This window comes from Typopeltis vanoorti, chromosome 10, assembly GCF_054136105.1.
Source record: "Typopeltis vanoorti isolate ZY-2024b chromosome 10, IOZ_Tvanoo_1.0, whole genome shotgun sequence".
Taxonomy (NCBI): domain Eukaryota; kingdom Metazoa; phylum Arthropoda; class Arachnida; order Uropygi; family Thelyphonidae; genus Typopeltis; species Typopeltis vanoorti.
The window spans coordinates 120,750,434-120,776,218 of record NC_143558.1 but is presented as its reverse complement, the minus strand read 5'-3'; the positions used below and the strand labels follow the sequence as shown (position 1 = coordinate 120,776,218).

Sequence of the window (25,785 nt, the reverse complement as noted above, 5' to 3'; positions counted from 1 at the left end):
TCCCTTCAAACCCAATGAACTTGGTTTAATTCCAAGTTCAAGTGGTGAGACAATCATCACACCCACCCACCCATATATATATATATATAAAGCATAAACTGATGTGCACTGGTATCCAAAAGCTAAGGACGAACTACATTTTTATCTGTATATGAAACAATTTTTATGACTACAGCCAAATGTGGACATAGTTTTTTCCAGCATACTAATAAATTATATAACAAAAAATGTGTTATAAATTTTGTACAAAATAAATTGCCATACATTTTTGGCAAAATTTACAAATTTCCTACGAATGCAGTTAAGGAATTAGCTAAGGAATTAATGTACACTGCTTACAGAAAACTATGCAGAGAGACATTTCAATATGGAATATGTCCAATCCAAACTGTGATGCAGCTCTCACAATGCTGTACCATTCTTAGCACCAAGTGATACAAGAGTTCTGAGACAAACTGACCCATCTCCTTCTTCAGAGCAAGGATAAGGCATTGTTTGTTTTCTGGAGGGGAATTTCGAGTAGCAATGGATCTCCCTATTGCATTCCAAACATGTTCTATGAGGGTTGAGATCTAGAGGGTGTGCTGGCCTCTCAATTTGATTAACATCTTTGGTCTACTGAAGTATCTCCACTGCTCATGTACGATGTGGTGTGGCACTGTCATCCATAAAAACGAATAATTCGCCTACAGCACCATGAAACAATTGAACATGATACTGAAGAAGTTCGTTGCAATATCATTCACCAGTCCTAGCAGCTTTTTCCAGCACCTGTAGCTTGGGGCATCTATTAAGCATAACGCCTCCCCACCACGACCCCAGCACCACCATGTCTATCCATTTCAGGGCGATGGTAAGTATCACCAGGGAGTCTAAAGATTCATCGAGGAATAAAAGGAAAGACCAAAACTCTCATCTGTAAAGAATACATTAGCCTACTGGTGTGTTATCCAACTTTTATGGATAAAATATCACTGTAAACAAGCTGTACGATGAGCAGGATAAATGGACACATACTGTGGGCCTTCAGGCATATAGGCCTACTCTTGTCAAATGCATCTTTTCAGTTTGTTGAGATATTTGCATGTCTGTGCTTGAATGGAGCCTACCTGCTATGGTGCATTGATTACATTTTGCAAGAAAAAAATTTATCTTCCTGCTCCATGGTAGATCTAGTGTGACCTCTTAGCACATATCATATTCTACTGGGGGGGCTATTCCGCTGGCACCCCCCTTCCCCCGTTTTCCCAACTGGTAAGCCGATTCTCCTTGAAATCTGATGACTCGAAAGAGGGGTTCAGCATCCCCCCACACATATGGCACCCAACCCCCCCCAAGTTCCGGACTGGCAAGCCAGTTCTCCTTGAATTTTAACATAAATTCAGAGGCTATGCAAGACCTGCCTTTTCTGAATATATTTTGTTCTATTAATTTTGGGTCTACTATACATTTAAGTTTATATGCTAAGATTTTTGCATGTGCATTATAGCAGGTACTAAGTAAGCTGATTCCACGATAATTGTTACAATCAGATTTGTATCCTTCTTTGTAGATGGGGATAACTATTGCTTTGGTCCAATCTTGTGGGCATTTTCCTTCTTTCCAGATCATATTATAAAAATTAAGTAACCTGAGTGAGAATTCAAGTCCTGCATATTTGATAATTTCCAAGTTTATATTGTCTTCTCCTGGAGCTTTTCCTGTTTTGCTTTGGGCTAATGCTTCTGTTAATTCTTCTAGAGTGATGTTTTCCAAGTTATCCAAGATGTTTACAAAGGGTAGTTTTCTGTGTTTTCATCATACCATAGATCTTGGTAGTAATTTTTTGCCATGTTTCTATTTTAATAGTATTAATATCTGCTTTTTCTCTAGTCTCGTTGCTTAGATCTTTGAGGATTTTATATGCATTAGGTCTTTTGAGCATACAGCCTCTTTCAAATTTTGTTATAAAATTTTCCATCTATTTCTGTTTATTCCACTGCATGCTGCTTTTTTTCTGCTGTATTCGATTTTTGATTCTATTGTTTTTAGAGATTGAGCCAGTTTTTATATGCTTTTTTTTTTCTTTTCTTCAATAATGCATTTAATTTCATCATCCCAGTCACTAAGGCCTCTTTTTCTTTGTTCCTAAACTTTCTTTTGCAACTTTTGTCATTATGGTTTTTAGGTTTGACCATTCTTCTTCTATGTTCTGATTTTGTTTTGTACTTGTCATCCAGTTCTTTATTCTTTTTTGGTACAAGTCTTTAATACTATTGTCATCCAAAAGTCTAACTTTGAAGGATTCAAAATTTCTATTTTCCCTGTGTTTTTATGTTGTTTTCCATCTTGGTTCCCATTTTATTTTCCAATGAAAAGGTAATGATCTGATTCTATTTCAGATCCTCTGTATACTCTTGTATGTATTATCATTTCTGACATTTTGATATTGCTTATTATGTAATCAATAATGCTTCTTGTGTTTCTTGCTTCCCAAGTGTATCTGTGGATGTCTTTATGTTTGAAGAAGGTGCTCATTATTTTAAGTTTATTGCTTATAGTAAAATCTCTTAATCTATTTCCATTTCTATGACATTTAAGTTCTCCGAAAGGTTCTATGTTTGGTTTATGTGGTTTATTGCCAACTCTTGCGTTGAGATCTCCTATTACCAAATTGTGATCATTAGGATTGGTCTTATTTAATATGTTCTGTAGGTGGGTGTAGAAGTTTTCTGAGTCGTCCTCTTTTCCTTCTTCAAATGCATAAGTTCCAATTGCTGTCATATAGCCTCTGCCTATTTTAATTCTCATTTCTATTATTCTATTCACTCCAAGAGTTGTAATGGATTATATTGTTTCTAAGAGATTTATGTAAAAAGATCATTACACTAGATTTAGCTCTCTCTTCTGCTTTTACCCCACTGTATATATATAAATGTAATTTTCAGTTTCGTCTGTTCTCCTCTGCTTTTTTTTTTATTTAGATTCTGTAATTACTGCTATTTTCACAATCATAGAATGGGGTGGATACTTCTCACATTCCAGGTGTCTATATTCCAACAGGTGTATTTCTGCTTTTTTTTTTTTCCCTGATAATTTTCTTCTCAAATCCTTATTCCAAGCTGGTTCGTTACCAAAAAAATCTGTCCGTTTATTATCTTCATGAGTCTTTTTAGTGGTTTAAAATTTTCACTGAGAGGGTTACTGGCCATCTGCAGTCTAGCTTGGTGATGGGGCTGCCATCTTGGGGCTGTATAGATATAGATATTATAAGTATAGATATTTCGTACTGAAAACAACAGTACATCATCAGTGCATAGAAACAAGCAAATCAAAGAAACAGGAATACAAAGTACATACAACAATCGGTGGTTTACCAATTAAAAAACTGTTGCCACATGATAGAAATTAATATTAGTAAATAATATTAAAATTATTATTAATAATATTTTTAATAATACTATTCATTAATATTAATTTCTAGCATGAGGCAACAGTTTTTAATTGGTAAACCACTGATTGTTGTATGTATCTCGTATTCCTGTTTCTTTGATTTGCTTGTTTCTAAACACTGATAATGTACTGTTGTTTTCAGTACGAAATATCTGTACTTTCATTTCATTAAAGTTAATTACTGTGGTTATGTAATTTGTTGTTCATGGTCATGCCACAGGTACCTTTAAAGATTAGTCTCATATCTTGGTTCAAACATTATACACAACAATCTTAAAAGCAGTTAAAGCTGTTTTTAAGATTGTTGTGTATAATGCTAGTCTTCTACTAATTTCTTTTATTCCATATAAATTTATTCAACTGCTCTCCACTATACTAGATATTTGCATTATTATTATTCAATTATGTATTTAGATATTTTTGCTATCTTCACTAAAAATTATATAAAAATGATATATGCCTAAATGATTATCCATAATGCATTATGGGATACCAGGACAATATGATGTGAAATCATCTGTCCCTATATAAAAGTAGCCTAGTTAGATTGAAACTTCACATGAAAATTTTGTTTCAAATGCTTGGGTAAAAAAAAGAATTAAAACATTTTTTCCCCCTTTTTTTTTTTTTTAAATCTAAGGTAATGTACTTTATAGCCAATTAAAAAACTTTCTATCACTCACAAAAAAAACTTCATATGTTATTTTCCTGGAATGCTTCTTTAATATTCTGAGTTCATCATGAAGTTTAATCCCTGCATTTGACTTTACTACATGTGAAGTCATCTTGTTTTCAAACTTTAATTTTTTCTTCAACAATACTTATATTTTAATCTACACTTCACTTCTGAAAGTTTTTCCAGCAATTATTTTTAAAACTTCCACACATTTTTCCTTTTCAATATGAAATCCATTTTTATTCAGCTCAAAACTATTATCAGAATGGATGGGTATCGCATTTGTGGTCAGACAGTATATAATTTGAGCCTCAGAACAGGCAAAATTTCACAGGAGTGGAAAGAATGCATGGTAATCCCATCTTATTCACCATCATGGAATGGTGGTGAATATATTGGAAAAGTTGGTTAGGGCTCGCATTCAAAAATGGGTTGAAAGAGAATCTCTACTTTGCAATGAACAGCACATGTTTACGAAGGGAAGGTCATGTTTTAGCAACTTGTTCACATTCTATAACAATGTTAGACAAAAGGAATGGATACACCATAATACTTTTGGATAATCCAATCCCATATATTTTATATGGGATTGGATTATAAAATATTAGTGCAGATATGAGGATGGCTTTACTAACAGATATCAAAAATTGGTATGTGGGGGATATGAGTCTGCAAGGTATAGAATAACCCGTGGTATATCACAAGGATCAGGTCTTGGTCCACTGTTATTCAATCTATACATTAATGACATTGGGAAGGATTTGACAGGTGACATATAGCTATTTGTTGATGCTGCAAAGATAGGTAGGTAGGGTAATCAGGAATTGTGGGCATGGGGAAAATGGATGCCAGTTCATTGTCAGTAAATGTAATGTCTTGCATTTTGGCATGATTAGATATCCAATGTTGAATTATACTGGTGGGATTATGCTAGAAGAAACTTATCAGATTAGGGATCTTGGAGTGTTAGTAGATAGGAAGTTGAAGTTCAGGAGGCATGTAGAAAAGATAGCAAATACAACTCAAAAGATAATTGCAATGTTGAAATAAACTGACATGTAAATATAAAGATGCTATTCTGTTTCTTTACAAGACCTTGATAAGACTTCACCTGGACTATTGTGTGCAGGCCTGGCCTCCTGGTTTCCATTGTGATTCTGATAACGTGGCATGAGTGCAAAATGATATCAGGATTGTGGAATACCGATTACAAAGATAGATTGAAATTTGTAAACTGCAGACACCAGCAAATAGGAGAAAGAGTGTGTGTGTGTGGGGGGGGGGTAATATGATTTAGATGTACAAAATTCTGAAAGGGTCATACAGGATTTCAGTTGATGGAATTTTGTAATTTTATGGTGGGTGGGGAAAGGATGAGAAGGCATCCTTGGAAGCTGAGAATGAATACCACCAAGAATGGAGTGAAATCTAGATTTTTCTCTCGTAAAGTGGTGCATGTTATTGGAAAGGATTAGTATTGGATGTTGTATTTCCAAGCAGTGTGAATGAATTCAAGAACAAGTTATGACAGCTGGTGCATGTAGTATGTGTCCTCCCTCGATGAGTCCCTGACTCCCTGGAAGTCTATCTTAATAATAATGATTTTAATCTTCATAATTCAAAACTGGCTTCACAGACAATACCAAAGAGAGGCAAAAAAAGTATTTGGTATTAGTAATAATCAATCCATCTACCATTCATAATAATCCTCATTCTTTCTCCCAATATCTTGAACTCTTTCTTAACCAGATTTCCCTCCAAATACACTGTAAATATTACTGTCCATAATGTTGGCAATTCTGTCCATAACCTCATTCACATTTCCTACACTATGAATTGCAAATCAAACAGCCATTCTCAGCCTCTAATTCCTCTGGCATTTCTATAATACCAATACAGGATGACATCCAACAACTTCTGTATCTACGATAAAGAGGCTATTTATTTCCGGCGGCGTAAATTAAGTTAAGGGGATAATAAATCCCTCATTATTTTAAAGTTGGATATGAAACTCAGAGATCAAAATCTATCGAAATCTAAGAGTTTCATGCCAAAGAACTATCGGCGAGTCCAAGCGTAAGTCAACACCTGGGTAGTACAACACTAAGGCAACTCGGAGCAAAGGTGGAGCAAGATCCATCACTATCCTTAATATTTTCTCATAATGTAAAATGCAGCTCCTAGGAGATGTATTACTGTTTTACATTATGAGGAGAGGTCACTACCCAGGCCGGTTTCGACCTTCATTGAGGTCTCATCAGTGAGCAGGTAGACCTGGATAATACCACGGTTTAAGTGAACCGAACTTAGATTATACCCTAAGATATTAGTAATAAATATTAGATTAATAGTAATAAATAGATTTCGATCTCCGAGTTTCATATCCGGCTTTAAAATGAGGGATTTATTATCCCTTTAACTTAACTTCTGTATCTCTTTTTCATGGTCTAATTACAGTTTCCATTCTCCTATCTGAGACAAGCTCTAATCCTAAAACACTAATTAAAGAATTCTACTCTACAAAAAGCCCCATAATCATTAATAAGGCAATGGTTTAAAAAGTATGTCAAAGCAATTGAAAATAAAAATTCAGCATATCTGAAATGTTCAAGTGAAACATTCCAGTTTCACACTCGGTCTTCTATCTGGCCACAACAGCTAAAAAACATCAACCATGCACACATAACTGACAATGGCAAATGTCCCCCAACCATTCCAGATGTTCAATATATCCTTTTGCCAGAAAGAGATCAGTAAAATACTGATCCAAATTAGACACACACAGTCTCCTGGCCCTGATAGTATTCCTTCAATTGTCCTGAAGGCTTGTGCACCAGAACTGACTCCTGTCCTATGTCACCTATATATATTATCTTACTCCACTGGTTTATCCCACAGCCTGGAAACCGGCCTATATCCAACCCATTACCAGGAAGGGTGACAAATCACTGCCACCTAACTACCGCCCTATCTCACTCACCTCAGTCCTATCTAAAGTAATGGAAAAAAACCATCAATTCCCAACTCTTACACTACCTTGAAGCTACCCGTCTAATAAACGACTGCTAGTACAGATTCCATCGCTGCCGATCAACAGGAGATCTGTTCACATATGTCACCCATCTCTGGACAAATGCCATGGAGAAGTTTGGCAAATCTCAAGCGGTTGAAGTTGATATCTCCAAGGCATTTGATCGGGTCTGGCAGAAGGGCTTACTAAGCAAACTGCCATCGTTTCATCTATCTCAAGACCTCTGTAGTTGGATTGCCAGCTTTCGAGCACACTATGTGGTGGTCGATGGTTTCTTATCCTCTCACCATTCAACTAATTCCACCAGGTTCTGTCCTCTCACCAACTCTCTTCCTACTATATATCAATGACCTACTTCAGCTTATTTCCAACCCAATACAGTTTTGCAGGTGACAGCACATTGCACTCCTCCCTTTCTTTTGATAAACCTTACTCTACACAACTCACCTCAACCTACAGAACAGCACCCGCCACTGCCCTCAATTCAGACCTCCAAGTCATCCTCCAATGGGGTTCAGATAACCTAGTCAATTTCAATGCTAATAAAACCCAGTACTGTCTCATTTCTCATAAAAAAAGAACCATTTTTTCCCAGTATTATTTTTGACAACACCCAAATTCCAAGGAAATCTGAGATTTCTCTTCTTGGAATTACCGTGACATCAAGCCTCTCCTAGCATAGACACATAACAACCATTGCATCCTCAGCTTCTAAAAAAAACTAGGATTTCTCTTTCACTCAAGACGTTACTTCACTCCTGAACAGCTGTTAACCTTATACAAATCACAAATCTGCCCAACCATTGAATACTGCTCTCACATATGGGGGTGGGGCCCCCCAAAATGCTCGACTCAATACAGACAAGAGCAATCGAACTTATTAATGACCCATCTCTTACCAACTCACTCTCCCCCACTTTTGCACAGATGGTGGGTCTCTGCACTGTGTTTTCTACAAATATTCCCATGGAAAATGTTCATCTGAAATAACATCAATAAATCCCCAACTTAGCATTAAGCTCATTGGAACACTTGCAGCTGCTGCTCAACACCCCCTACACAGTGTACCTTGAAACCCACAGAACAAGTTTCTTCTCCTCCTCCTTCATCCCTGCAACTGCTGTACTATGGAACAGTCTTCTCCTTGTTGTGTTCCCTAAGGTAGTGCTTCCCAAACTGTGGGTCATCAGTTTTGTTGAGGGGGGATGTGAACTAATGAAAACAAATTGAAAATGTTTTAAGACTAAGTGTGCCATGTCAAATGTATATGTAAGATGCTAAAAATGTAATATTTTCATTTGATTTTTGCGATATTCGCTGTGTATATTTTATATTGAATATAAATACAATAAATATTATAATATATGTCTGTATTATGATTTTTTTTCCCGATGGGGACAGTGAAATATTTTAATTTTTCCAAAGGGGCCTTTACATCCATAAGTTTGAGAAGCACTGCCCTAAGGAATACAATATACAGTCATTCAAATCAAATGTGAACAAGTCCCTTCTTTCCCAACCCATACACAGTACTAATGTACTATAGGTTGATCAACCAACCTCTTGTGTATGGGCTCAACATAAAAAAAAAATACAAATTGGACAAATGGCAGTCAAACCTTTTGATGCTTTATTTCTCTTCTATGTTTTCATCGCTCTCGCATCCAGATGGCATAGTGGTAATGCCACTGAAATGTAAGGATCACCTCTTAGCACCAGTCTTCCTTCAACTCTTATATCCCTCCATTTATATTTTTCCAGAGAGAGAGAGAGAAGAAAAATTCTCATAATAATAAGAAAAATGGTGCCTTAAATCCATTCACAGTTCCTGCACTCACAGGTAATGCAATCTACTCACCAAATACTGTCCATTCATAGCATTAGATCCCCCCCCCTCAGATTAAATGCCTATAATAGAGTTTTCAGGCATGGCTTCTTATTCTATCCTTTTCTTCCTTTACTATATGAAAAAATCTCTTCCACATTAATTATTTGGTAACAAATCCACATCAACTTATGTCTTGGTCATATCCTCCTCTATTCACAAGGCTCTGCAAATTTCATATCTTCAACATATCCTCATTTCCTACATTTTGGACTTAACACCAACTTAGTGAATCCTTTCTGAACACTTTCTAAGATATCTTTATTCCCTCGAAAACCAGGTGACCAGATCTGTGCATAATAGCTTATGGACAGGCAGCCTGATCAAGGCCCTAAACAAAGGAACCATAACCTTCTTGCTTTTATGTCAAGGTCCTCCTCCTCATCATTACCATAATCCTCTGTGATATACTCACAATTTTAGCAATGCAACCACCAAAACTTTAAGTCTCTGTCCACCACTGCTACCAGTTCTCTTATCTCCTCCATCCACTTCAAAATTTTCCCATTAATTATATACTCTGCATCTTATTCTTGCATACCAAATTTCAAGGCCTTACACCTTCTAACATCAAACTGGTAGCTCCACTCATTTGACCACACAGCACAGTTTATTCAGATCCTCTTGTATCGCAAACACATCTGCTCTACACATAATTCTCAATTTTCTCTCATCTGCAAAACAGATACATAATCTCCAATTAAGTCTGTCTGAATATCATATGAATAAATCTCTTAGATCTAGGATGTTATCCTCCCAATTGTGCTCAATATCTGAGTTTCAGATTTAGTATTCAGTCTCAGTTCACTTATCAAGCTTTCATATCATGGCAGCTACCCATCAGCATGAAAGAAAGATCATATCCAACCTATCCTAAAAAGGGAGGTAAGTCAGATATCAAACTATCATCCTATTGCCTCACCACATGAGTCCTCAACAACAAATGAGGTCACCACAAGCCAATTCTTAATTACCTAGAGACTCACTTGTATAATTTCTGCAAGTCTTGTTCCACAGCAGATTTCCTATCTAAGCTTATCCACCATAATGTCATATGGTGGATAAGTTTAGATAGGAAATGGAGGAACCCAGTGGTTGATTTTGATATTTGCAGTACATTCACCATCTTATAGCCTACCTTCAGTCCTTTGTAAATAGGTTGCCAGTTTTCATTCTGATCGTTCAGTACTTATCATACTGGATGGTTACTTCTCTTCAGATTTCTCCATCAATACTAAGGTACCATGGTTCTGTGCTCCCCCTGCATTCTTCCTCTATATATATATTGATGACCTCCTCTAAGTTACCACAAATCACATCCATTCATTTCCTAATATCAGCACAGTCCTTTTCCTCATCTGACAAACTATTTAGTACTCAAATGACTCAAGCTTCAAGGATTTCCATAACTAATCTTAGTTTATTCATGTGTTAGAGTATTCTTACTTCAGTATCATATGAATAACCTGTTTAAGTGATCATTATCTCCAAGGCATGATGTGTTAATCAGCTTTTGACTTACTGTGCATATATTTGTTATGCTTTCTTCCTGACCCCAATAGTCATATTGTCATCCAAAATACAATGACAGGGAATACAACTGGTTTTTAATCTGTTTCACAAACTTATTAGACCATCTCCTGTGATATAAGATAAAGATATGATATGTATAATCTGGTTTGGAGGCTGGTTCTTTTTCAGGAGTTTGAAAAGAGTTTTTTTTGTTGCATCTGGAACAGATGCCTGTTGTCTGAAAAAAAACTCTTTTCAAACTTCAGGAATGAACAAAATATTTTCATCATATGTATCTTTGTTGGGCACAGATCACCGAGTTTTACAAGCACCTACACAAAACTGTGTTCCACGGAACACTAGTGTTCCGTAGAAGGTGAATGGGTGTTCCACAAGAAGTTCTGAAATTTGTCATTTTAGTTTTCTAAGCATTCTTCATGAATAAATATTTTATAGTAAAAATATTCTGAGGGGAATAATATTCGTGAATATGTTGAAAAGCTCAGACCCAGAACGCCTAATAACATCTGTGTATCGTTAATTTTCACACATCGAAACCTTTCAACATTTGGGGAAGAGAATACCGCTGTTTATGACCGGTCATAAAAATTGCCTGCAAGTGGATTATAAGAATGGTGGCATATCCTCTGTTCTCAAAACTGAAGGAAATGACATCTGTGTAGCAAATGTCAGAGACCAAGCGGCATATTTTTAAACATGGAAATATTCACGAATCTTTCAACAATCGGGAAAGAGAATACCGCCGTTTATGACCAATCATAAAAATTGCCTGCAAGCCGATTACAACAATCGGCGGCGTGTTCACAAAACTGAACGAAATAACATCTGTGTTGCAAATGTCAGTGACCAATCAGCAAGGAAGAATAAAGAAAACTTTTCCACTGAAATTGAAGATCAAGGTAGTCTGTATCCGGTTCTCAAATCTATTAATACTGAATACTTTCTTCGCAAGTTCATATTGCAGTGTGTAAGTGCTTGTTCTGAAACCAGAGTGCCGTGATTTTTTTTAAAAGTAATAGGAATACAGATTTAAATTCTAATATGAACAAGAGACAAGGCACGTTGTTTAATTTTGGTATCAAGAAATCTCTTATTGAAAATGTTTGTGATGAAACAGATAGTGAGTCATCCACCTCAAGCCCACAAAGATCTCCAGGATGTACAAAAGGAGGGGAAAACTCCCAGCACACAGGAGAAAAAGTCTGCATTTACTCGTAAGTACTTATAATATTATAAATACATTTGGTGATCAGAATAGGATATGTCAATGAAAATCAGCACAAATTAATTTAAGATGGTTTATTGACGATTAATTAAATTAAAACATCAATTAAATTAAACTTTAATTGATGTTTAATTATCAAATATTAATTAATAATAAAAAATCAGCTAAATTACCAATTATTAATTAATGTATTACAAAATAACCAATAACTGGTAATTAGTTTACGGAATTAACAACGCATATAAAGTATATTAATTAAAGGTAACTTTAATGAATAACTTCTATATTTCAGCAACGTCACATTGCCTTCTTCAGGATGTGACATTGTGACAATGTGACGTTGCCGAAATATAGAAGTTATTCATTAAAGTTACCTTTAATTAATATACTTTATATGCGTTGTTAATTCCGTAAACTAATTACCAGTTATGTCTAACCAACGTATAAGTCTTGCTACTAGAACAAAATAACCAAGGTGTTCTGTGAAAATTTCAGGATTTGTGAAGTGTTCTGTGGTAGAAAAAGTTTGAGAAACCCTGAATTAGACGATAACTGGCTACAATTTTTGGACACTTTCCTGGAGTCTGAAAAACTGATCCTTAAAAATAGACATATATCCAGAACAGCTGAACCACAGAAGATCACCATATAATGAATGTCATTTTGTCCTTGTACTTTGTGTTACAATATAAAATACAATAATAATACAGAAGCTGTCGTACTGTCTAAGACCATTCAAGAACTAGGAATTATTTGGGAGAATGAAAGATGCAAGCCAATGTTTTGGCAAACTTCTTACTGATAATGCTCATCTGCAAATTCATCATGGATCCAGAATATGCAGAGTGCCATAGTATAGCTGCATTTTCTAGATCCACGATTTCTTTTGACTCTGCCATCAGATGTGCCAAAAAATCACCACGCTTGGTTTTGGCCTTTTATAGTTGCAACAGATACAGAGATCTACTGAAGTTTTGGAAATGAAGAGTGCTATGTTTTTTTATTATTAAAAACTGGATTTTAATGAGGTCCCCCCCCCCTTTCTCCCATGTCACTTTGGGAGGACAGGTTGAGCCCTCCTAATGAGGGATTAGATATATATATTTTATGATTGTAAATCTGTGTGTGTTCGTGGAGCCAGTTTGCCTGTTCTGAGGGGCAAAAAAAACTACCTCTGTATGAGACCGGCTAACTCACCTTTAGTCGAAAGAGACCAGATAAAGGTTCCTCACATCAAACAGGAATCGAACCCAGGTCTTTCTGACCAAAGGACTTCGAATGAGCTAAAGAAGCTCTATTGTTATGTTGATAACGACAAACACAATGAACATCAATGGAAACTAATGACAACAGTAAGAAGCTACAACATTTCTGTTCTGCTCATTATTAAAGATGGGTTCCAAAATTAAGATATGCATCAATTCATATGGATAGAACACAAAGGAAAAGTATTTGTTGAAGTTCTATCTTCCAATTGTTTCAGAACAGAAGACTATACATTTGAAACAGGAAGTGATCAGAACTTGGTTCTGAGCATGATAAAAATCAAAATCACATTGAAAAGAAAATAATATATGACAGTTAAAAATGATCAAGGTCTAGAAGTTTCAAAAGTGAACTTGCATATGCAAACATACAATTATTCAGAGAAAAAGTGGAGTTTGAAAACAAGAAACAAACCTTAGAGGTTAAGTGACAAAATATGAAGAAAACTTTAACTAATTAAATCAGGAAAGGAGGTGGTAAATTTGCCTGCAAGGAGAGAAAAATCAGAATATCATGATGACTTGAAAATTAAAGAGGCAGTCGTAGAAAAGTTACTGGCAAGTAAATCAGCAAGTGCATGAGAAAATACAGAGAAAAATGTATGAAAGTTGAAGTACCTAAATTAATAAAAATTAAAACAATTTTAACACTTTCATTGCCAAGCTGAAAATTGGAATTTCGTATGGTGGCCAAAATTTTTTTATTTTTTTATTTAGTTAGCGACGTCCACGCATTAACGCATGATCGGCTATTTGGTGAGAACTCGTATCGCGTGATTGGCAATGAACGTGTTAAAATTATTGCGAAAAGGGAAAGTACTACAAAAGAAATGTTAAAGCTGACAAAACTAAAACAAGGCTTTAAGTTTATCTAGACTTAAGTATAAGTCTACGAAAGTACTCCAAAAACAAATTAAGCCATATATAGAACTGGCACTAGGAGAAGAACAAGCTGGTTTCAGACCAGGGCAAAGCACAATTGATCAACTATTCACCTTAAGACAGCTAATAGAAAAGACACTAGAGTACAACCAAAGTTGCTACATAAATTTCATAGACTTTCATCAGGCATTTGATTCAATCCATAGAAGAGAACTATGGAAAACTGGAAGAATTTGGAATTCCCAACAAAACCATAAGAATAATAAAGAATCTGTATGAGAAATCTGAAAGTGCAGTATGAATAAAGGACACCTTAACCAATTGGTTCCACACAGAGAGCAGAGTAAGACAGGGATACAATCTGTCACCAGACCTGTTCAATCTTACGCTGGAAGAAGCAACCAATAAGGCCTTAAACAATGAAGACTATGGAATCAAAATATATGGGAAAAATGTGACAAATTTAAAATTTGCAGACGACATTGCATTACTTGCAAGCACAGAAGAAAATCTATAGCGAATTTCTGATAAAATAAAGGAGGAGTGTATAAAATCTGGATTAAACATAAATATAGACAAAACAAAAATTATGCAAACAGGAAAAAGAAGCACCACTCTGAAAATTGAAATTGATAGTAAGAATCTAGAGCAGGTAGAAAACTTCACCTACCTTGGAGGAGTTATTGAGTACGATGGTGAAATTATAAAAGATATAAACAGACGAATCAGTCAAGCATCCCAAACTTTTGGATGACTTAATAAAATATGGAAGTCAAGAGACATCAAACAAGTAACAAAAGTAAGAATCTATGAAACAATGGTCCTCCCAATACTCTTCTATGGAAGTGAATGCTGGAATCTCAAAAAGGCTGAAGAGAAAAAATTATTAGTTACTGAAATGGGTTGGCTAAGAAGATTACCTGGAGTATCTCTGCTGGATCGACTAAGAAACGAAGACATAAGGAAACGACTAAAACAAGAAATAACAATAACAGACAAAATCCAAGAAGGAAGACTGCAATGGTTTGGTCATGTGACCAGAATGGGAACAGAAAGACTACCATCTAAAGTCCTGAATACAATGATGGAAGGTAAAAGATCCAAAGGACGGCCCAGAATTAGATGGATAGACAAAATAAAAGAGGACCTGAAAACCAAATCACAAAGAGGAAAAATGTGACAAATTTAAAATTTGCAGACGACATTGCATTACTTGCAAGCACAGAAGAAAATCTATAGCGAATTTCTGATAAAATAAAGGAGGAGTGTATAAAATCTGGATTAAACATAAATATAGACAAAACAAAAATTATGCAAACAGGAAAAAGAACCACCACTCTGAAAATTGAAATTGATAGTAAGAATCTAGAGCAGGTAGAAAACTGTGGCACCAAATTTGACAGAATTGTTCGGACTCTCCCGGGACAGACAGAAGTGGAAAGAGTTCATTTGGCCTCATCATCATCATCATCCATATAGATGATGGAAGAGAGTAGAAGAAGACTTAAGTATATCTAAGTAAGTATATAAAATGCTTTTACAAAGTCTAGCAATTCACTTAGTAGCCATTTCCCTATCTCCTGCTTCATTGTTACTTCTTCATCTCATCTGTCTAGTGATGAGCCCCCTTTGTACAATCTGTCTCCAAATGGTTCTATTTCTAGTCTTCTCGAACATAGTAGTGGAGTTGGGGTATTCATCTCTTTCTTTTAAGGATCTGAGCCAACTTTTCCTTGGTCTTCCATTTACTTTTCCTTGTGTTTTCCCATTCTTCCACTTAGCATGATGTCTGGAAGTCTGTGAGGATGCATTCTCTGGACATGGCCAAACCATCGGAGCTGTTGTTGAGGAATAATGTCTGTGAGGTTGTCCCGGTAGTTGAGATCCTGCTTTACTTGTTCTGTGGTTTTATGATCAGTCCAGTGTGTTCTGTTTATTTTTCTTAGGCACGTTCTCTCGAATGCATTTATTTTGAGTAGTTCCTTCTTAGCGAGTCGCCATGACTCACTTCCATGTGTTGCTGTAGGGACGATCATGGCTTTAAATAGTTTGATTTTAAGATGTTTCAAGAGTTTGTTATTGTTCTATAACCACCACTCCTGAGATGCTGAGTGGCTGATAATTTGCAACTTCTGTCTTGGAGCCTCTTTTATGCAAAGGGACTATTTTATCCTCTTTCCACTCCATTGGAACCCTCCCACTACTGAGGCTTACAATGGAAAAACTAGGACTAATTCTTGACAAAGTTAACAAGATCAATAATAACAGAGGACTTCAACTCAATCCTAGTAAGACAAAGATTATGATTCTCAAAGGAAATACAAACAGGGAATCTCTTAGAGAAACAAGTGTACCTTAATGGAGAAAGAATTGAGAAAGTCAGCAAGTTCGAGTACCTGGGATCCATTATTAATGTGAAGAATTGCTGTTCAGAAGATGTCAGAAAAAGGTTAGGAATGGCTAAAATAACAGTCAGTTACTTGTCTAAAATCTGGAAAGATGGATATATCTCCATGGGAACAAAGTTGAGGATATTGGATGCAGCTGTTTTTCCAACAGCGACTTATGGATGTGAAACTTGGAACCTAAAGTAGTCAGATAAGAAACATATATCTGCTTTTGAGATGTGGTGTTACAGAAGGTTGTTGAGGATATCATATACTGAGAGGCATACAAATGAATGGGTGCTAGAAAAGTGTGTTTTGTTTAAGGAGCCTTAAAGCTCTACTTAAAGTAGAACTTGAAGGCTCCTTAAGGATATTGACAGAAGAAAGTTAAAATATTTTGGACATATTGCAAGGATGGAAGGGGGACTTCTCAGAACAGTAATAGAAGGTAAAGTTCCTGGAAAAAGAGGAAGGGGTAGACCATCAATGAGATGGATGGATGGTGTGTTTGTGTGGAGTGACTGATCTTCAGAGAGTTGAGGCCTCCAGAAAAGCAAACAACAAGGACTAAATGGCAAAGCCTGGTGTGGCACATCACCGAGCATCAGTGACCATACAGCATTTGTAGATGCCCAGTGAACATATAGATTCTCCTATCAGTCAATGTCATCACCTAGATGGTACACTCCTGCAAAATGCTTAGTAATTCAACTATTTGGTTTGGTTCTGTTACCACCCCACCATAAGCACTTTTTAAACTCATCTTTCCATAGTCATTCCTCCTTTTACGTGCCACATAGCAAAAGAACTCCTTAGAATTTCTTTTGGCTTCATGAGTGTTTTGGCCTTCCTGACCATACTGGTCACCCTTTCTTTCCTGAACCTTATACTGCTCATGGACATGCTGATCACATTTTTCTTTATAATTCTACAAGTCTGGCAATCTCCCATTCAAGGCTACGCAATCACTTTCTCCAAGTGGAGGTAGTGTAGCTAGATTGATTAGTGTTAAGTTCTCTGGTGCAATAGATCCAGCACTTTGGAACCTCATGCCTCTTCCATTACATGTTGCCTCAGGTAATTATTTCTCAGCAGCTATATAAATTCCATTTTGTTTCCTGTCTGTGACCATTTCTCTTTCCAATCTATGTCCCTCATAGTTGAAATTACCCATAATAATTACTCAACTTGCACTCATCATGCTAATTTACAGGTGCATGTCATCGACATTCTCTTGTATACCCCCTCCTCCTTGGATAATAGCAGCAGCCAATTACATATTTAGTCCTGCTGGCCTCAAATGAACTGCCCTCTTAATCCCTGTTGCCCTGAATGCATTTCTACTCTTAATCCCTGTTGCCCTGAATGCATTTCTACTCTTTTTTCACTTTAATTCCTCAGCTATCATTTAATTCCACTGCTACCTCTGCCATGACCATATCATCCAAAGTCAACCACGTCCCACTAATGCCAAAATCTCCTCAACCTTATTTCAGATACTTCTGGTATTAGTATACATAAACTGCAATATCCCTTGATCATACCACCACCATTACACTTTGTGTTACTTAGCCAACTAAAGTTAACCTAGGGTGCTGCATTTTGCATCATGTGATCACTTTTTCAGTGACACATCAAAATATTCAATGCAGTTATTTTGAACTTTCTGATGGAAAATGCAAGTGAGTGTGTGTTCTGACTACCTAAAAGTTAGTAAGTCTGAACTAACTGATGATTAGCACCATAATGTAAGTACACCCTTGCCCACTAATGAATTCCGTGACCTAATCGCATCAACAGTACACGACTCGGTCCTGACCGAAAACAAAATATTCAATGCCATTATTTTAATAGAAATGGTAAATCACTAAAAGAAATCAGCAAATTTGCAGAAGAATGCAACCTTGATTCTAGAAATATCATCAGGTGCAATCGTTTCAGACCAATAAATAAAATAAAGGACGAAAAGAACTTTTCACAGCAAGTAAAAGTGACTCATGACACACCGAAAAGCACATATAAATTAATAACAGTGTTTAACGAGTTCAAAGACACTTGTCCCCATCATGCATACGTGCATGACTCGATTTAACATTCACCCAGAAAGAACAAAGATGCCATCTTTGTAAATAACTCTATAAGAAAAATGCAAAAACGGAGAAAACAATTGGATCATAGAATACAAAAATTAAATTAGTGCAAAAATCAAGTAACACCACTAGTAGCCACCATGGAGACCATTATGCAGGCACTGCATAGGAAATGTACATGATATCTGCATTCAAATATATGCCCCACAAAACGTTGCACATCCACCTCACTAACATCCATGGCACGAACTCCAACCTTGTGTCTGCTGCCATCATCAGTCTACCAAACCCCACCTTTTTGGAAGAAACTTCTTTGGTTGAAAATATCCCTTCCCCACTCTATCAAATTCATTGGCTGTCTTGATTGCTCCCCTAATGCCACCAACACTCTGAGCAATTTAATTTCCTCTCCTTAAAAATTTATTTTATCCAGTTTTCCACTTTCCAAACATAAAAATCATCTTCTCAGGAGGTTTTAATGTCCACAACACCAAATGGCTTTCCTCCTCCAGTGTACAGATCTTGCAGACATATGCTGAAACATTTGCCATCACTAAAGACCTTACAAAAATTGTTCATATGCCAACCAGAACCACTCCCCAAACACCCTAGATCTTCCTCACTAATGACTCTTCCCTTCCAAATACAAAGTAAATGTAGTGGGACTACTAGGTAATTCTAACCATAAAATACCGCTCATCTCCTCCCCCATGCAACAACGCTTACATAGCCACTCCCATTCACGACTAGTTTGGCATTATAACAGTGCCAAGTGGGAGAGCTTCCATGATTTCTATGCCTCATTCCCATGGTTGGACTATTGCTTCCAGCCCTCCAAACCAAACCTATGCACCAAATGTATCACCAAAATAATCCTCACTCACATTGGAACATACATCCCCACAGTGCCTTGAACTGCCATCCCCTAACTAAACCTTGGTTCTCCAAAAGATGTGCCAAAGCTGTACAAATGAAAAATCAAACATATACTAACTGGCTCATATCATGAACTCCACCCTCCTTCAGTGATTATACTCAAGCCTGAAATAGATGCAAGAAAACTATCTATGCTTCCAAAACATAGTTTGAAAGAGCAAAAAGCAAGAAACCTGCAACTTAGCCTTGCCTTTTGGTTTCTTGCCAAAGCAATTGGTCATAACTTTTGCCCAACACTATTCCCATCCCCATCATACCCAGATGACTCTATTGCATCATCACCCTCAGAAAAAGACAGTTTCCTGGCTTCACACTTTGCTTCTCCAATGCATGCATAACTGACAATGGTAAATGCCCCCCCCCCCACCACCATTCCAGATGCCATTCTCGAAAACATACAATGCCCCCTATATCCTTTTGCCAGAAAGAGATCAGAAAAATATTATGCAAATTAGACACCAAGAACTGACTCCTATCCCATGTTGCCTGTACATACTCTCTTACTCCATTGGTATCTAATCCCACAGCCTGGAAACTGGCTTATATCCAACCCATTCCCAGGAAGGGCAACAAATCACTGCCATCTAACTACCACCCTATCTCAATAACCTCAGTCCTATCTAAAGTAATGGAAAAACCATCAATCCCCAACTCCTACACTACTTCCAAGTCACCCAGCTAATAAACGACCACCAGTATGGATTCCATCGCTGCTGATCAACAGGAGATCTACTCACATGTATATCACTTATCTCTGGACAAATGCCATGTTTGTTGAATCTCAAGTGGTCTTTTTCAGGACTTCTGTAGTTGGATTGCCAGCTTTCTGTCTGGATGCACACTATGTGTGTGATGGTAGATGGTTCCTTATCCTCACCATTCAACTAATGCCAGAGTTCCATAAGGTTCTGTTCTCTGACCAGCCATCTTCCTTCTATATATCAATGACCTACTTTAGTTGCCCTGCAACTCAATACACAGTTTTGCTGATTATAGCACATGGCACTCCTTCCTTTCATTTGATAACTTACTCTACACAACTCATCTCAATTTATAGAACATCAACCATCACTGCCCTCAATTCTGATCTAAGCCATCCTCCAATGGGGTTCAGATAACCTCATCAATTTCAATGCTAGTAAAACCCAGTTCTGTCTTATTTCTCACAAAAAAAGAACCATTTTCTCCCTGTATTATTTTTTACAACACACAAAATTTCCAGATGAGATTTCTCTTCTTGGAATTACCCTGACATTAAGCTTCTCCTGGCATAAACAATTCACAAATGATCTCTATACAAATCACAAATCTTCCCAGCTATTGAATACTGCTCTCATATTTGAAGTGGGGCCACCTAAGAGTGCCTTCGAAATGCTTAACTCAATACAGAAGAGAGCAATTAGAGTGATTAATGATCCATCTCTTACCAACTCACTTCTGCACAGGCATATTTTTTCTGCAATATGTGAAAAATTTGCAAATTCTATAAATATTTCTATGTCAAATGTTCATCTGAAATAGTATCAATAATTCTCCCACTCAATATTGCCTGTTGGAATATGTGCAGCTGCTGCCCAACATCTCTTCATAGTACACCTTGAAATCCAGAGAACAGGTTTCCTTTCCTCCTCCTCCATCCCCGCTACTGCTGTATTGTGGTCCAATCTTCTCCCATAAACAAGTTCCTCCTTTCAATTGACTACCCATATATGGTACTCATGTACTATAGGTTGATTAACCAAACTCTCCTGTATGGGTTTAACATAAAAAAAAAAAAAAAAATCTAGTTTCCCTGACTTTGAAGTTCTTAACTGTCACTGAACACACTTTCTCAAGACTCCTGACACCAATTTCATTTATATGCAAGCCATCCACCGAAGATAAAAACAATTAAAATAAGCAGAAAACAGAAACCAATAAAACACATTTTTAACACATAAATTATTTTCTTATATCAGGTTAACTAGTTAGGTATTATTTTTAGTGGCAAATTAAATTTGGAAACATAGAATTAACAGAGCTGGTATGGTGAGGTGCAAGCTGAATAAAGCATAAGAAATAAAAGATAAATTTGTCAGAAAACTCAACTAGGAATATACAAGATGGCTCCCAACCAATTTTATCATATGGATCTGAGATTTGGAATAAAATAAAATTGCCTCATCACATGCTACTAGTGACTACACAGATGTGAGTGCTCAGAAAAATTAGCGAAATGAACAAAATGGAATCATATTAAAAAAAACCTGAACTTGACATTATTAGCATCCAAGAATGTGTGAGAATAAAGATTAACAATTATGTTTTTTTGATGCCATGAAAAGACACGATTAAAGATGAAAGTATAGATGGATTGAAGCAGTTAGCAATATAAACTTGAAAGAAAACTGTTCGGAAGATAAACCTATTTGCGTTTATCTTAGGACTATTACTTGCATAACTTAAGGAATTGACAACATACATAAGAATATAAATCAAATTAAACTTTAATAAATATTTCCGATACTTCGGCAACGTCACGTTGCCACTACAACACAGTAAATGAGAATGAAGTGAGGAAGTTATTGTTCTCCAAAAAAGTCTCAATGGTGCCCCCTAGCGGGCTAATTAGGGAGCACCATCGAGTTTTCTTTGTTTTGGGGCAGTCTCATGCAATCAAATTTGTTGAGGTTTGGAAAGTTTCTTAGGGCTGAGGCTGATTCCATGAATAGTCTTTCGAATTTGAACTTGCTACGGTGTATTATAGTAGCTTTCTTCCACTTAAAAAATTCTGATATTCGCTGTCCTGCCTGTTTGGCAAAAGTAAGACAGTTTACAGCTGCAAGGGACCTGGTATACACCTGGTAGGTCTAGGGGAAGTGGCTGGTCTGTAACAGGAGGTCAAGTCATGTTTTTTTAAAATTTTGGTAATTTTTTCCGAGGTGCCTCGGATGTAGGGAATGATGAAGGATTTAGAGTAATCCTTGTTGTGAAGGGGGGTTGTAGTTTATTGGTTTCAATTTTTTTTTTTTTGGGGGGGGGGGAGCCATTGGCTGAGAAAGTGTTGAGGATGTGATTTAGTTCAGTGTTTAGGGCCTTGTCGTTTGAACAGATTAGTTTTTCCCTGTTGTATAGTGTCTTCACCACTCCATATTGTTGTGTGTGTGTGTGTGGGGGGGGGATTGTTGGTGAATGTACCTGCCTGTATGGGTGGGTTTTCTATAAACTGAGAAAACCAAGGTTCCATCAGGCTGGCGGGTGACTAGTGTATCTAGGAAAGGGAGGCTGTTGTTTTCCTCTTTTTCCAGAGTGAATTTGATTCTGGGGTGTTGGTTGTTTAAGTATGTTAAGAAGGAGAGGAGTGTATCAGAGCCATGCGTCCAAATAGCGAACACATCATCAACGTAGCAAAGTCATATGGTTGGTTTTTGTGGGGCAGAGGCTAAGGCTTTTTCTTCAAAGGTTTCCATAAAGAAATTGGCCAAGGGTGGGGAGAGTGGTGAACCCATGGCTGGCCTCTCTATTTGTTTGTAGAATTTTCCCTGCCAAACGAAATAGCCTGAGTTCATTGTGAACTGAAACAGGGCTGAGATATCGGGAGGAAATTTAGCTTGGATTAGCGCTAAAGTTTCCTTGAATGGGACATTTGTGAATAAGAAGGAGACGTCAAAACTGATCATTATGTCACTATGTTGGAGTCCATAAATGGACTACCAAAAATACATAAAGAAAATGTGCCATTACGTCCCATAGAGGATGGCATTGATTCCCCCACATAGAAATTAGCTTGGCCAAGCGCTCACACACTATACTGGCAACACACCATCACACATAAAAAATTCAGCCCACTTCAAAGCCAGCATAGAAAACCTTACACTCCAACATACTGACATAATGGTCAGCTTTGACCATTATGTCAGTATGTTGGAGTGGGACACAAATGTCCCACTCAAGGAAACTTTAGAACTAATCCAAGCTAAATTTTCTCCCGATATCTCAGCCCTATTTAAGTTCACAATGAACTCAGGCTATTTCGTTTGGCAGGGAAAATTCTACAAACAAATAGAGGGGACAGCCATGGGTTCACCACTCTCCTCACCCTTGGCAAATTTCTTTATGGAGACCTTTGAAGAAAAAGACTTAGCCTCTTCCTCACAAAAACCAACCATATGGCTTTGCTACGTCGATGATGTGTTCGTTATTTGGCCACATGGCTCTGATACACTCCTCTTCTTCTTAACACACTTAAACAATCAACACCCCCAGAATCAAGTTCACTCTGGAAAAAGAGGAAAATAACAGCCTCCCTTTCCTAGACACACTAGTCACCCGCCAGCCTGATGGAACTTTGGTTTTCTCAGTTTATAGAAACCCCACCTATACAGGCAGGTACATTCACCAACAACCCCCCCCCCCACACACACAACAATATGGAGTGGTAAAGACACTATACAACAGGGCAAAACTAATCTGTTCAAACGACAAGGCCCTAAACACTGAACTAAATCACATCCTCAACACTTTCTCAGCCAATGGCTACCCCCCTCCCCAAATAAAAAAAAAAAATCCAAAAAATATTGAAACCAGTAAACTACAACCCCCCCCCCCCTCACAACGAGGATTACTCTAAATCCATCACCATTCCCTACATCCGAGGCACCTCGGAAAAAATTACCAAAATCTTAAAAAAACATGACTTGACCTCCTGTTACAGACCATAGAGAAAATTGGCATCCCTTATCACTAGAGACCAACCACTTCCCCTAGATCTACCTGGTGAATACCAGGTCCCTTGCAGCTGTAAACTGTCTTACTTTGGCCAAACAAGTAGGACAGTGAATATCAGAATTTCGGAACACAAAGACTACATCCGGTTTCACAAGTACAGCCACTCTGGTCTTGCAGACCATGCCACAGAATACAGTGGAAGCTACTACATTACACCATAGCAAATACAAATTCGAAAGACTATTCATAGAATCAGCCTCAGGCCTAAGAAACTCTCCAAACCTCAACAAATTTGGTTGCATGAAATTGCCTCAAATTTGGGAGGCGTACATCAGCAGACTTCAGCCCAACAGCCAGGAATACCTAATTAGCCCGTTAGGGGGCACCATCAGGACTTTTAAGAGAACAATAGCTTTCTCACTTCATTCTCAGTTACTGTGTTGTAGTGCCTACGCGCACGTGCCTTTTTTTGCAAGTTCCTTTTGAAGATGGCAACGCAACGTTGCCAAAATATCAGAAATATTTATTAAAGTTTAATTTAATTTATATTCTTATGTACATTGTCAATTCCTTAAGTTATTTAGTAATGCATAACCAACGTAAATGCTTGTCTACGAGTATTACTTGCATAACACTTAATTACACCAGCCTAGTTGGCTGATGTTAAAATTCCACCATGGGCATGGATGTCTGTGACCGTCTTCAGGTAGAAGTTGAATTTCTTTGCATGGTATGAGACCAACCTCCTGCTTACTAGCAGCCTAAAGTGACTTGATAGGAACTAGAGTAGAGTTTCTGGACTATGTAAAAATAAAAAAATCAATTCTTCCTTAGCCTGCTCAGAGTATTGATGTAATATAATAATACAGGGTGTTCGGGATAAATTTGACATATTTATAATTAATTATATTTTTCCGTAAGTTACATGTATTAACACACACTTCTCTTCATTTAAAAGTTTGGACCCTTCTTCATTCATATACAAGATGTCAGAAAGGATGGATAGCTGGAACCCACCTGAATCATGGAAGAGAATAACTTGTATCATGATGATTCGTGCCCGCCATCAAAATAAGGATATTACGACTGCTGCCCATTGCTCCCTGAATACAGTAAAAACAATCAGGCATGAACTAGAGACTTGCAATGGTGACTACGAGGATGTAGCAAGAAGAAAGATCCCTAGCAGACGATCTGATTGCGTTCGTACAGCAGAATTCCTCGCAAATCTGAAGGAACAGGTGTTGAAGAACCCTGGCATTGGAATTCGGGCTTTGTTCGTGGAGTTGCTAACTGTAGTCAAGCCCTGGATAACAAGGGTAGCCAATGGTAGGCCGTATGTATGGCAGCAGGATTCGGCCCCTTGCCACACCTCTGGGAAAAGTCAAAAATGGTTGTCTGAAAATTTCTACGACTTCACCAGTCCAAATGTTTGGCCTCCAAACTCCCCAGACCTTAACCCCATGGATTATTTTGTATGGGGCGCAGTTGAAAAAGACACCAATCGCACTTCCAGTAATACAAAAGCCCAGTTAATGGATAAAATTAAAACAGTTTTTGCGGCCCTTCCCAGGGAGACTGTAGCATCAGCTTGTTCGAGGTTCCGAAGCAGAATTGAAGCTGTGATCGATGCTAATGGTGGTTATTTTGAGTAAATCTTGTTGATAGTATTGTAATTAACTCTGCCTGTAATGTTTTTTTGTCAATTCATTAAATTTAATAGATACAAAGAAGAT

General features: G+C 37.2%; 1 protein-coding gene across 1 annotated transcript in view; it reads right to left on the bottom strand.

Moving 5' to 3' along the window:
• The window catches only part of Dhc64C (dynein heavy chain, cytoplasmic), a 1,087,706-nt gene that overhangs the window by 169,263 nt on the left and 892,658 nt on the right, over positions 1-25,785 (bottom strand). The gene's annotated exons all lie outside the window — the stretch shown is intronic.